The sequence below is a fragment of the Chaetura pelagica genome, unplaced genomic scaffold (assembly GCF_000747805.2).
Source record: "Chaetura pelagica isolate M959 unplaced genomic scaffold, ChaPel_1.0 scaffold67, whole genome shotgun sequence".
In the NCBI taxonomy this organism is placed as follows: domain Eukaryota; kingdom Metazoa; phylum Chordata; class Aves; order Apodiformes; family Apodidae; genus Chaetura; species Chaetura pelagica.
Window position 1 is genome coordinate 1,769,974 of NW_009954107.1, and position 14,886 is coordinate 1,784,859.

The following is a 14,886-nucleotide window of genomic DNA, read 5'->3' on the forward strand; positions in this document are numbered from 1 at the left end:
TTTGCTAGCAAAGTAATACTCTTAGAAACCCTATTCACAAAAAAAAGTGCCCAAACAGAGTACTATGTAAAAGTACAGCAAATTATTATCCTATAGTATTACTCTCTAGTATAAAAACAGAATGTTCCAATATTGTAATATATACCATTTAATTTTTTTAATAAATTATATTTGTCTCCCTTTTTACTGTTTTACTTCATTCATCAAGAAATGTAACCAGTTCTCTGGTTCAAGTATTTGCTCCAACTCAACATAAAAATTCATCTTTAACAAGCTTGAAACATTTGAAAGGCAGAATGTAGTCAAAAACTTTATTTTCCTTTTCCTCTTCCTCTTCCTCTTTTTCCCCTTATTTTTTTCTCTTTTTTTTAAGATTACAGAGAAGTATTCAGAGACTGTAGACAAGCAATAAGGTAGAACATAAAATAAACTATCTCTCATTATATTTCCAATTCTGGATATAACTGGTATTTCCATATCTTTCCAGCCAAAATACTCCTACTACTCCTCCAGTATAAACAGGGCTCAGGCTGTCTTGAGTCACACCTGTGACATATAAATAGAACCTTAATATTCCCCACCTGAAAAGAATAATAATTTTTAAAAGTCTTACAGAAATATAACACACCATCGAGACCTTCTCTAGAGTTAATGGAATTGATTATGGAACATATGAAAAAGCCTGTGCTTTTCAGAAAGCAAGCAAGATTGTTTAAACTATGCTGAAAAAGGTGAACTATTGCCATACCAATGGCTTCCCAGTTCCACTATGTGCAACACTGGATGAATGGTGAATTTATCTTCTGACTGGTGACTGATGAATTCAGTCATATTACAAATACACAAAGAATTAGAATTAAAATATAATTATTTTCATATAACTGATGAGTAAAGGATTGCATGTACAATTACAATAGAAATTACTAATAGAAAAAGCAGAACTACTGTTTTAGGAAAAAAATAACATTTCCTAGAATCTTCTTGCAATTACAGGATCAGTTTAGCCAACACAATCTACGTATGTTTGCATTTTCACATAAATTCAATTTCAATAGCTTAGAGACTGACTGAACTATAGTTAAAATGAAAAAACACACCTAGAAAGTCCAAAAACTGCATCAGTCAAATAGATTAAGTCAAATGGCCAGCAGCGCAATCAGAAGCCACACTGAAAAGAGAGTAGAGGACTGAAAAAATCTTGATTCCAATAAAATTTGAGTTAAATTTTTGGAGATCACTTGGCTATTTGCATACAGGCAGGTGTTCCTTAAAATCTGATGCATGACTGCATGCCAAGTTCAAAGTCTTTTATATAATATTGAGGCCTGAGATTAATATTGGATGTTAGCAGAATAATATTGTCAATAAAAGCTTTTTTTTTTTTTTTTTAATTAATGAAAACTTTTCCTTCATTGCTGCCTACTGCAAGCAACACTGGGGTTCATATAATTTTGTCCTTACCACTGCTAGATTCAGGGACAAAGAAATACATTTTTTAATCTAGGCCTTATTATCATATACAGAAAAAGTGCTTTGTTCTTGCTAATGCCATGTGGATAAAGTTGAATGTTATTTTTCTTTTTTTTTTTTTTTTTTTTTTTTTTTTTTTTTTGGTAGCTTTGCTACTGTTGCCAAACAGAGATTAATATTATCTTTTTTATTGCTTTGCTTAACAAAATCCTGCTCCAAGACAAAACCAAGGCCAAGGGCATACAAATATTTCATATGGAAAAGAAAGATAAGTAAATATTCATCATAGGGATGTTTGCTCCTGCCTGGAAGTACTAGAGAGAACCATGCAAAGAAACAAATGTGTTTACATCTTTTTCATTCTCTCTTTAACATAGCATTCTCATTCTGAGCACTGGAGCCATTTTACACTATCTGGAAACCTCCTGTAAAGCATTCCTTCTCTGTACTGAGGTGGTGCAACAGCCCTTTGCTCGCACAGAGAGCCTCAAAGACTGGGTACATTATGCCAAGTACAAGAGCTTCATTCTATTATTGAGAAGAAAGGAAAACAGTTAATATTTTGTTCAAAGGCATATTATATCTTTCCTACTGAGCTTAGCAGTCCAAAAGTTCACATTTCAGGAGTCTGATGCTGCAGCCTTTTTTCAACCATATTACTTAAATTTAACTACTTTTGTGAGCAAAATTACTTTCAACCAGACTTGCAGATAAAATTCTTATGAACTCCTTGATCTGAATCAATACAAAGATAGATTTCAAAAACTGTTCACTACAAGGACAGGAAAGTTCAAATACAGAACTGTATCAGGATTTTCTGGTTTCACAGTGTTTTGAACTGGGTTTTTGTTAATTTGTAAGTCAGACGAGCATTTACAAGGACCTAAAATACAGTTAGATTTTATCTCAGGATTGTATTATGTGACTTGGCCCAAATTCTGCAACATCTCTGGAGAGCTTCTACTGCAAATAAGTGTGTGCAGATCTATATTATGTATATGTATTTGGCTTTGTGTGTGTGCCTTTCTGCATTTGTGTTGTGTTCCCCTGTCACTGGGCCCTCTGGTGTTCCAAGATAATGTGTTCCAGAACTGCTCAAATGTGACTTGAGTTCATAGAATCATAGAATCCTAGGGGCTGGAAGGGACCTTGAAAGATCATCTAGTCCAACCCCCTTGCCAGAGCAGGGTCACCAAGAGCACATCACACAGGAACGCATCCAGGTGGGTTTTGAATGACTCCAGTGAAGGAGACTCCACAACCTCCCTGGGCAGCCTGTTCCAGTTCTCTTTGTAATAATTTCCTTTAGAGGTGATCAGACATCCATTATCTGACCATGCTTTTTATGTAAACCACCACTGTTAGACCTCCACCACTCTAATTGAGTAGCTTGATTTTAGGTCTTTTTTGTTCTTCTGGAAAGGATAGGTAGAACTTTCCAAATGTACTTAAGGATATGTGTCCTGGTTTAAACAGTAAGGGTGAATCACAAACCAGAAGGCAGAATTGCTCCCTATTATGCCCTCTCCACCTCCCAAGAGGATATAGAAGGGGAACAAGGAAGAGAGCCTTAAGGGTTGGAAATTGAACTGGAGCAAATTTACTCTAACACAGAAAAAGAGAATAACACATGGAGAAAGAACAGATATTTAAACTAATATACAAATATATACAAAACTGATCTCAATATTTGCAGGAATAAGTGGGTCAGATTCCCTTTGTGGCAGGGTTGCTTCTGGAGAGAGCTCCATGGCTCCTCACAGCACCCAGTGGAGTTGGATTCAGGAGAGAGTACTGGTGAACTCAAGAATCTCTACGCAGAAACAGCCACAAAGAAGAGGGAAGTTGGGTTTTGGGGAGTTGTTTTACTGTTAAGCTATTGCCTAGTGAGAACTTAAGCTAGCACAGGAAGAAAAAAGGCCTGAGCTTCTGGTTTTCCTAGGTTTTATTGAGTATGGCAGGATGCAGGGGGCATACTGACCCCTGCCCATTCTGACCCTCCCAGCTATTTTCAAAGTCTTAACTAATAACTACTATGTCAGGAAGTTGGGTTTTGGGGAGTTGTTTTACTATTAAGCTATTGCCTAGTGAGAACTTAAGCTAGAGTGAACTGCAGTGAGCATCCTTTTTTGTTCATACTAATTCAAATACCTTAAAGTGCTTCATTTTACTTACAGGGCTCCTATAGAGTTAAGCCACATCATCTAATCTGTGAACTCTGTCATTTCATTACTAATAATTCCTACACAACCATCACTTTCAGTTTTACATCAGCATTTTCTAATGTTTTTTTCGGTTTTTTTTTAAATCCATATTATAGTTGCTGGGAGATTCTGGCAAGTAGTGATCAAAATGTAGTATATAAATCAATACAGAAGTCTCATCTACTACAGTAATTTCAAACAGTATCTGTTTCAGGTCCACCTACCACAGGTGCTATATGTAAAACTGGCATAAAACAGAAAACACTCATTGTATAATTAATTACATTTAAATTATTAAGACAATCTAGAGTTCCTGAAAATCAAGATTCTAAATTACATGTTAGCAAGCCTGAAATTAGGAACATATACATGCATCTATGTATTGGTGTAGACTTCTGAACAAGCACAGAGAGCCATGTTATTGAAGATATAATCTGTCAATTCTGAGCCAAAATTATGGTTCTGATTAGGGCACTTCGGTGTACTACAGAACTCCAGAGTTTTTGTACCACAGATACTACCAGCATGGAAAATGAAGGTTATGACCTGCTTTTCCAATTAGCAGTGATGTCCCTAAAATTCTCAGTGTCACAGAATCAGATTTTACATGCAATATATCCAACCCTGACAGAGCTGTGGCACTTGTCAGCCTTACAGATAACTTCTGAGTTTTTTGTTTCAGCTGGATTCTAGTGATTTATTCTCTATTTCTCAGAATAACTTTGAAGAGGAAAAAATAAGAAAACATCAGTACACCTTTATTTTACAAAGACAGCAACACTATCGAGAAAGGACAATTTATTTTCCTTTAAGAACATTTTGAGATTTGTATTTTTAAAGTAATTTCAGAAAATTAAGTAGAACTTAAAAATTTTATCCATAATTAGGAATTATGAGAAGACAACGTTGCAAGTTCTGATACAAAGAAACCCAAAATAGAACCACCAATAATGGACTGTAGAATCATACAATAGTTTGAGTTGCAAGAATCATCTAGTCCAACCCCCTGCAATGAGCAGGGACATCCTCAATTCAAACAGGATTTTCAGAGCCCTGTCCAGTTTGTCAGTGATGGTTTTACAGAAATGTATGGTTTTACAGAAGTGTATTTATTAGAGTGTAATACAATTAAATAGAGGAGATTCAAACTGTTAGGCCAAAAACTTCTGAATAGTACAGGTCTTGGGCTCATTCCAAATGTGTTTCTTTTCTGAAGAATCACATTTTTTTTTACTGGGGACTATCAAAGGAAAAGGACACTGCTGTATTGCTCTCCTTTCTGTTAATCAATGTACTCTTGACTTCTGTAAGATTTTTTTAAAAGCCGAATTCCTCAGTTTCCTAGTCACATAACATGTATGGCTGTGATCAGGTCACCATCAGTAAGTAATTATATAATCACTGCATAATACATTGCTAAAACCAGAAAAGTAGTTTCGTCTCTGAAGTTTTTATTGAAAGCTTTTAGTCAAAATGATCGCTACAATCACATACAAATGTATTTAGGATGAGTGACTGACTCCTCAGACTGAACACCTCACTTTGCATATGTGAAAGCATTCCACAAAAATTGTTTGGCATTTCTTCTCATTCTTTCTGTATTCACATGTTGGAAACAGACACTTCATGGTTCTATGCGATAGTCAGTTATAGCAACCATCATCAGAATTAGAAGAAGTAACCACTGTGGGAGACATTGAGGATTATCCTTGTAGATTTTGTCCATGTCCACACTGGCACTAGTGTTCTACAGAGCCCCCGCTAGGCATGCATTTGTATCTGGAGATAGCAGGTGAATACACAGCTTGGAATGGCAATTTGTCCTGTGTGGAATGACCAGGAGAATGAGATACAAGGAACAGCTGTATTGATCTTAGAAGCTTAGGAGAAGGTGAATTAAAAATAACATGAGAAATAAGAAAGGGTAGGAAATTATTGTATTCATATGTATTAAATATGTGCAAATTCACTTGCCTAATGGCAAGTGTTTAATAACACAGAAAAAAAATGCAGGGGATGTCACTGGCCATCTGACTCCATTTATCTGACAATCAACACTTTTTATACTTGTAATCCTGAACTCTCATTTTAAACCTACATTAATGAGATGATCAGGCTGTTTTACTACTGCCTTATGAACCTTGCCAAAAGAGAACTCATTTTCTCAGATGATTTGCTGCAGTATCTGTCCATTGTTTCATCTTGACCAGACTGTTAAAAGACTGTTTCTGTCTCACCTGTTAGTTTAAAATTATACAGATGGATAAATGAAAGTACTTCGACAATCCAGTACTCACTTTTTCAGCTAAGGAATCTGTTTCTGATAGTCAGTAACCAAAACAGTGGTTTCAAAATGTTAACACACTTTTCAACACAACTAAAATTTATTTTACTGCTCACTTAGTTTCATATGTACCAGAGTGGCTCTTCCATAGCTTTTAGTCTTCTTATTGTAAAAATTTTTGTTTGTATTTGCAAACCAGTACCGTTCATGTTACCATTTTATTTTTAAACAAACACAATGAGGTTCATTTTGGCCTTTTAAATCAATGACAGTTATGCTAGGAGCAGCAGAATTGTATGACTTTTTTGGGGAAGCTTGTGTTTCATACATACAGTGTTTGCTACTGTTGAGCCTCAGACTTCTGGTCTCTATCTCCAGTTTTAAAGAACATTACAGTATGCTGCATGTGCCGACTCCAGCTGAAACTATGCCAGCATTTCCATAGTAAAAGCTCTTATTTCCAGAGGTTCCAGCTGTACATTCAGCTGTAAAAATGTGCACGAGGCTAAAATTGGATGTACAAGATTTCAATGCAGAATTAGTACAAATTTTAAAAAGAAACTTTCTACTTGATGAGAGCTATAATTTCTGAAAAAAAAACCCAGCAGTTTGTGATACTCCTCGCCATCTCATAAATCAAAAAGCAATTTAACTTAAAAAACCCACAAACTTATATAATTACAGGATGGTCTTGTTTCTCCTTCCACAAAAGGCTTTCTCTGTCCCTTAGATGTGAGAATGGATTTTCCTGCATACAACAGAGGTGACCATATATAGTTTTTCACTAAGAAGAACTTAAAAATTACACACTGTCATCCTGTCTATACAGTTCACTGCTATTGATGGTTTTTTAGTGTTTTTTTCATCATCAGAATCCATGCCAGGATTCTTGGCAGGGGTCAGAATTCATAATGAGCTCTGTCTTAAACTAGTTGTGGAGACCTTGTTGTTTTTATTTTTTGTGCTTTGAGCAGTTCTTTTACTTCACTTAGAATAAAGGCAGAAATAAAGAGTAAACCAAGTTCTTCCAACGTCTTCCTATTTCTTTCTACTGTCTCTATAATTCCATGAAGCTTTTCCTAGGCCCATTCTCAGTGAACCCATGTTATGTACCTAGCCTGCCTAAATGCCAAAGTTTGACTCAGGTCATGCACTGTTTTAATCTTCACTTTTATATAGTTTTGCCCTCTGACAGGGATATCTGTAACTTACCTGTATCTTACTAATGAGCCTTTTAAAGAAGAAATGTAGATAAGTTTCAGATAATTAATTGCATTTATTCCACTAGTGCGCAAAGAATAATGTGCAAGGCATCCTTTTCACAGCCTTTGTCACAGCCTGTTACTGTTCTGCATTCATGGGATAGGTTTGGAAACAAGAGTTAGACGTAGCTGAACCCCACAGTTTGCTGGACTCCCTCTGGATGGTCAAAGAAAGCAAAGAGAAACTTCACTTATTCAGGGTAGCCAAACCTTTGTCCACACCATTGTGCAGTGGAGAGTAAATTATTATACTTTTAATCCACATTATGAACATGAAAATACCTAGCTTTAGAAAAAGGTCCTCGCTTCAGCATCAATTATTATTACATCTGAACACCTATTCCATAAGCATTTCTCGTGGGTGAAAAAGCGTGTGAAATATCATGATTAAAGCATTATAAAGCTGTTTTAAAAATACTGTTTACTGATAAGGCAAAGGAGAAGCAAATAAAATATTTGCATCAACCAAATTATTTTTTGTACTAATGTGTGCTGAAATGCTCAAGTATGCATACAAGCTAGTGTAAGCTGAAATAACACTCTTTAAAGTGTTCAGTAGAAGACAAGTAGGAAAAGCATCTTCAAAGGCTTTGGGAGTGCCCCTTGCTCATTCTAATAAAGTTAAAATTAAAAAAGAAAGCTAAAAAATATGGACAAAACCTCTGATTTATATATCCTTAGCTTCTATCTATACAAGAGTTTCAGAAAAACTAGGAAGCTATATAAAACAATGAAGATCAGAGTACTGCATTCCCAAATCAAATGTCTGTGTTTTCTTATTTTGTGTGTGATACAAAATTGAACAGAAAATTAAAGTCTGGTTGCTATTATAAAAAGAAATAGGTTAAAATTCTGAACATTTATGACAGCTGCTCTTTTCATTTTCCACCTATAAAGCATTTTGCTTCATAAAACACAAAATAGTGAAGTATACTACACACCCTAAAGTATAAAATACATAAATAGGAAAAGCTAATGATTCCACACCAGCGAGGGGAAAATGGGATCCACAGCTCAGCTATTTGTCATTTATATAATACCAATAGCAGGTAGAAGCACTTTAGAAATATGAAGAGTGTTCCTGGTTTTAGAACCTAATTCAAACTCAATGACTGCTATGATTCTACTGTGTTATGTTTTTTCAGGAGTGGGTGAAGGTCCAAAAAGCTTACAGTTATGTGCCTTATTTTCACCTTCTTGAATGTTCTGTTTGCTACACACTCTGCTACCCATGGATAAAGCAATTGTCAGTATCCCACTCTGTGGTATTTTAAGGAATGAGGAAAGTATTTTAATGGGAGGGTAAAACTGGTCTAAATCCACCTTTTAGCATCCTTGGTCAAACGTCCCTGACAGAAAGCAGGCATCCGCTTTTTTACAAAATAAAATAAAGGTCCACTGATCCATTAGTAAAGGCTAATCTGAATGGGTGAACATTTTCAAGAGTGTTGTTGAGGCAAGAATTAACATTGCAAAAATAGTTACTGGAATCTCCAAACCCCTTACAACTATGCTGGTATTATGCATAGACACTGGAAACTGTCACATGAATAATTCTGTATACAATATAATCATGTTAATACAATTTCTGCTTGCCATTTGAAACCCTCAGCTGGTGTCTGCGACATCTTTTACTGGTAGCTAAAGCCAAACAACCCCCTCTTAACAAGGCTAGGAGTAAAACAGGACTTTTGAAAAGAAAAAAAAACAACACAAGACAAACAAAAAAAACCCCAACAAAATGAAACAAAAAAACCAAAACAAACTCAAAACAAACAAACAAAAAACCCACCAAATAAACAAACAAAACCTACCAGCAAGAAAACAATAAGAATATTTTGGTCTGTACAGAAGTGTGTAAATTATAAACTATTAATACTATCTGTTTAACCTGAGTATGTTGTGGGCAGTAGAAGAGCAGATTTGATCTTTTTTTTCCATAGCAGGAACAGCTTTTAAAGAGACAGAATGAAACAGTGATCCTATTAGAGTTAGAGATCAAAGTCATCACATTTTGGAAGATTCAAGACTTCACTGTCTTTCTATTTATTTCTGTGAATTCTACAGCAATGATTTGTTGTAATATACATTTTTATGCAAATACCATTCCCAAATAGTACAGCCTATTCATCATTTGTGCTGCTAAAGGTGAATCTCTTTTTATTATGTACCATTGACATCTAGTTTAGCTCCTCTTCCTGTATTGTTAGTACAGGTATAAGGTTAGACTCCTGCATAAAAACTGGAAGTAACAAGAAGCAATCATTAAGAGTTTCCAGCTTTTCAAAGATCCCCAAGAAGCAGTGGAGAGATCACCATCAGTGATGGATGGATAGCATAGACAGTTTCTTTCTACAATGAAGTTCTGTCCATCTCTCACTTACTAAGCAGACTTGTTGTTAAAATTTCTCAAAGACAACATTCAGCATGGTTCTAAGGGTACATCTAACAGATATATAATCTATGTTTACAAGGCAAAGCATAAAAAAGTGGTTGACGAAAACCTTTTATTTTCTTCTGGAGCTGAGGAACAGTGAAAAGTACTATGTTAAATCACTCAAGAAGGAAAGAAACCGAGCAGTCCAAAACACTGCAAGGCAAGCAGCTTAGAATGAAAAATCCTGTTCCTCTACAGTTGGAGAGGTAAATTTCCTGGAACCAGACTCATCAGCTGAGTCCCAGCCCAGCAGGGTGTTTTTGTAATGTGTTATTGCAACATAAGCAAACAATAACTGCAGAATACTCAGGCTTATTTTGTGTACTTTTATTCTGGTTTGTTGACTCATATCTGTACAGTTCCCTAACAGTGCCTTACAGTTTCCTTACAATGTTCTTCTCAGAAAACATGCCTTGTGTTTGCAGTTACTTTACCTTTCTCTTTCTCTTCCTGCTGCCTGCATTTGAAGAGCCTTTGATGTTTGTATGCAGAAGATAGACGCTGATCTCCTTCAACCCTGCAAGTAGCAGACCAGACAGATACACGCCTTGCAGTGATCTCAATTGGGGGTAGGGAAGAGTTTTCTCAGTATTTAATTGAAATTAGTTTTTTTGGTTTACTTAAATACTTTCCGCTCTATCCCTTCCCTTGTAAATATTTGGTGCTTTTTTCTTCTGTAGTTGTCATGTCTTGAAGCTTTTTGTTTTCTGCTATATGCAACATCCACTACAATACCAACACTAAGAACGTTTATATCACCATTGTGATTCCTCTTAGTATGTACACATTAAATAACTTATGTTCAAATTGAATGGATATGAAAATAACTTAATTTTCTTATGGATCAAAGTTTGAAGAAAGAATTCTGAAATAAAGATTTCAATGTAAAGAATACATGACAGTGAAAGAATAGGTATTACTTGAAGCTTACTAGTTGTTAGAAAACTTCTCTGCAGAACTTCTTGTAATAGTTAATCTGATTCACAGTCCCTATCTGTAGATTATTTTGGAATTTCTGAAATAATAGGTAAAAGGGAATTTTTCCTTACTCCTCTGACAAATAGCTGTGTTACACAAACAGATAAAAAAGACAACAAAAAACCCCATTTATCTCTAAGACTTCCTACTCTTCTTCACACTGCTCATTTCAGTTTTTTATTGTATGAAATGATGCAATACTAAATCTTTTCAATACTAGAGGGAAAATGTGCAAAACTAGACTCTTTGGCAAATCGTTCCAGTCTATCAGATCAAAACCCCAAAACTTCCTTTCTATCTGCTACTATAAATATCAATAATACAAATAGTCTATACATATATTCTAAAAGAGATATAGTTTAGAATTTTTTTAATTATTCCATCTATCTTTACATCGCATTTGCATAGCTCAGAACACCTTATAGTATGTGTTTACATGCATGTACATACACATACACACTAAATTTTGAAGGACAATTATTTATGTAAACAAGGAAAAATAATATGAAATTCTGGATTTAGACATTAGTATTTTACTTCTGAAAGTAAATATTAGAGTAGTAAAAAAAAAGTACTTTTAATGTAGGATATAGAGTTACTTGTAATATACTAAATATTTATATAAATGTTATGCTTGCATTCTGTGCTACATATACACTTACAAACACATGTACATGCACTAACAATGTATGCATTCTATTTAGAATAAACATATTGACAGTAATTTATCAACTCCATTGTCATCCCAAAGTGTTTAATGTGAGATCACGATCGTGATCTGTGTACATTTGTTTATCTTATTTAAAAGTATGCATCAAATATGTTTATTAGTGTTCACACTGTTGTAAAACACTAGATTCAGTAGCAAAGAGATTGTGTAACAGGAATCTGAGAGAGAAGGACTCAGTTTGCTATCCTATCAGTGCTGATCTAATATCTTTCTGCTGTCAAATGGGCTGTTCCCGCTTCCCCCTTTCTCTTCCTTGCTCTCAGGTATATATAACCCATCACCTCCTTTGTACTAATAATGGCATTAAACTAAGCTCATGGTTAGCTGACCACAGTTAATATGATAAAACTACCTCTTAGAAAAGAAGAAAATAAGTTGCAGGAAGAAAGATTAAATGTCTGAACCACCTGGAGGATTTCAGTGGAGATGTAGCGTATTAAAGATGGCAGAAATGTTCATGAAGTGGTTATTTTCAGTGAAAGCAACTTGAGGGGTAATTTATGTCAAAAAGGCAGTCTCTGACAGAAAACTTGCCACATAAACCACCAGAAATATATCTAGGAAGGGAAGACAAGACCTTCCTAATTTAATTAAATCAGCAGTAATCCTCATGCCTATCAATATTTTGATTCAAGTCTAAAGCAAGCAGTATCTGAACATTCACTGATATGATCCGTGAATGAATGTTTTGGCATGAGAATCAAATTATTTTTTTTTTAATTCAGCAAGGTCAAATCTCCATATGTGACAATGTTGCCTGTATATTATATATTCATATAAAAAAGCTTACATAATAGATGAAATATAAATCCATTAATATACATATATATTATTTTAAAAACTAAAAATGCTTGCTTGTTTATTTTTAATTTAAAAAAACCAACCCTTATGGTTGTCCTGATGGAACAGACATATCTGCGATGTACCCATATCTCCCTTGTGGAATGTGTCTAAGCTGAGCCTTACTTTTCCTGGCACTAAACACAGCTACCTCAGGTGTGTCTAAGACCATCTTCAGTGAGACTCCTAGTTGGTATGGCTGGACATAGACACAAAAGGCTGAGAAATTGCACTTAGGGTAAGGCAACACTGACAATTTTCTCAGCTGAATCATGGCTATAAAAAGGTCTGGGAACCATTTCACTGTAATTGCTCAAGTATTTAGTAGCATCAAGAACTGATTTAAAATGCCTGAAAACTTTGGTCAGAAGCTGCAAAGAGGTTTTTTTATCGTAGTTAAATAGATGTAAGTACAAAAAGGACTGATTTCACCGTAAGTTATATTCTAAAAACATTTAAGTTTCTCAAGCTGAAGACTAGCTGAAATGCTAATAATGATTATAGATTAACATTATTTTTAAATAAGGACTGCCAAATAACTTGCCTAAAATAGAAAAAAAATATGCTATATGTTTTGTCCTAATCTTACTTTAACTTCAGCTGCTAGAGAGAAACTTGTATGTTGACCAGTGTTCAAAAACACCAGGAAATGTGGGGGCAAATCCAATCTTTAGGGTCATATAGTTTTATCTTCTGTATTTCTGTAGCTATAGAATTTTATTTTTTTATTCCTCCTGTGTAGAGCCCACTAACTAAATTAACTCTTCCAGAATAGCTTTTTGTCTTTATGTGAAAATGTCATACAATGGACAATTCAATACTTCCCTTGATAGAATGTTCCAACTTCAAATTGCTTTTTGCAAACATTTCTCAGGAGGCAGCTAGAGATCTTTCCATTTTAATAAATGATATACCCTAACATAAAAATGAGGTAGTAAAAGTCATTCCAGTTGGTTCATATATGAAGTGTCACTAAAGTAAACTAAAAGACCAATGTCTTTTTGTTTATCTATGTTGAGAAAGATGTATAAATGGCAATTGTAGGCCTGTGTTTACACAGTGGAGAGTCTGCTTTTAGATACAATCCAGTAAAATCAAAGGATCATCATAAATCTCAACTGAGTTTTTTTTCAGATATCTGTGGCTTTAACTTAAAAAAATCTGTGCAAAGTTATGAACAGTTGAATTAATGGAAGCCATAAGAACTACATCACATTGAAAAGGCTGCAGACATCAGAGAAACATGAACAAAGGATCATAGGAAAAGAAAGAAACAACAAAATCCAAACTGAAAATCTAACTCATTTTTGGATTCTGAATATTTTCTTACACTTAACAGAAAGAAAGATTTTGAAGTAGGTAAAACTGACAATTTTGACAAGAAAAAGAAATATGATCTTGGAAGGTCATACAGTACCAACAAACCCAGGCTATTTTGCCCTCTATGTAGAAATGATGCTAGTGAAATACAGCACTACTTTACAACATGGAGAGGGAGATAAGGATCACTTTCTATGTAGCACTAGATTACGCATTTGAAATATGAGGCAGTTTTGAGCACCTCAATACAAGAAACTTGTCAGGAAGCTGGGGGAAATGACTAAATGACTAGAAGGTCTGATTTATGAGTTACAGTATATCTAAGCAGATACACAGTAAATATAATAGTGTGAATATATTATAACTTCTACAGAACATTCATAAATCATACAAGGCTTCTGCAGAGAAATAAAGATTGATAACCAGTTGAAAGGGGTAAACTCTAATCATACCACTCAGATTGATGTTGTTCCCAAGGTAAGGTACTCCACAGAGAGCAGAGGAGGCAGAATCAGTCTTTATACACTTAAAACAATTATTTTTTTATTGCAATTTTATGCCAAATAGAAAAAAAAAAAAAAAAAGAAAAAAAAAGTAGGCATCAGAACTGAAAAAATCTACTGATGATCTAAGATAATTAGAAAAGAAAAACAAAGAAGTATCATAACTAAAAAATACCTTCTACAAATTGACCATAGGTGATCTTAGTGGAATGAAGGGCAGTATACTTCACTGTTCTGGTTATGTAGTTTGAAGCATCTACTAAATCCTGCTCTCAGATTCTCCTTTCTCTACTTTTCTCTTTGTATACTTACTAATAGTGGTTTTGCAAGGATCATGTTCCCAGCCCGTTACTTCCTTTCTTTCTGTACACTCAACCTGCACTTTATTCTGTTCATTGAAATCACACATGATACTATGGTTTTTGTATCTAATTCCAGCTGTCACTAGCAGCCTGATTTTATTCACAGATAGACAATGTTCATAGTGAAAGTGCTTTTATTTGTTGTCAATGTTTTTCATCTGAAGTACTAGGTGGAAATAAATATATGTATACAATTTTAATGATCTGTTGTGAACTCATTATTTCTATAAGAAAAAAATGAAGCATAAAAATAAAATATAATGAGGCCATTACAGAAAAAGAAACAAAGTAATCAATTTCTAATGTATAACACCACTACCATGATAGTAGCTATAGTTTAAAGTAATCTGTTTCTGTTAGATATGCAAAATGCAAATGAGACATTTCAGTAGTGTTCCCATCTCTTGCAGAAGTGACAGCAATAATGCTAATGAGGATATGATAAGGTTAATAAACATTTTCTTTTATTATATTATTAATTTTATAAGCTATAAAT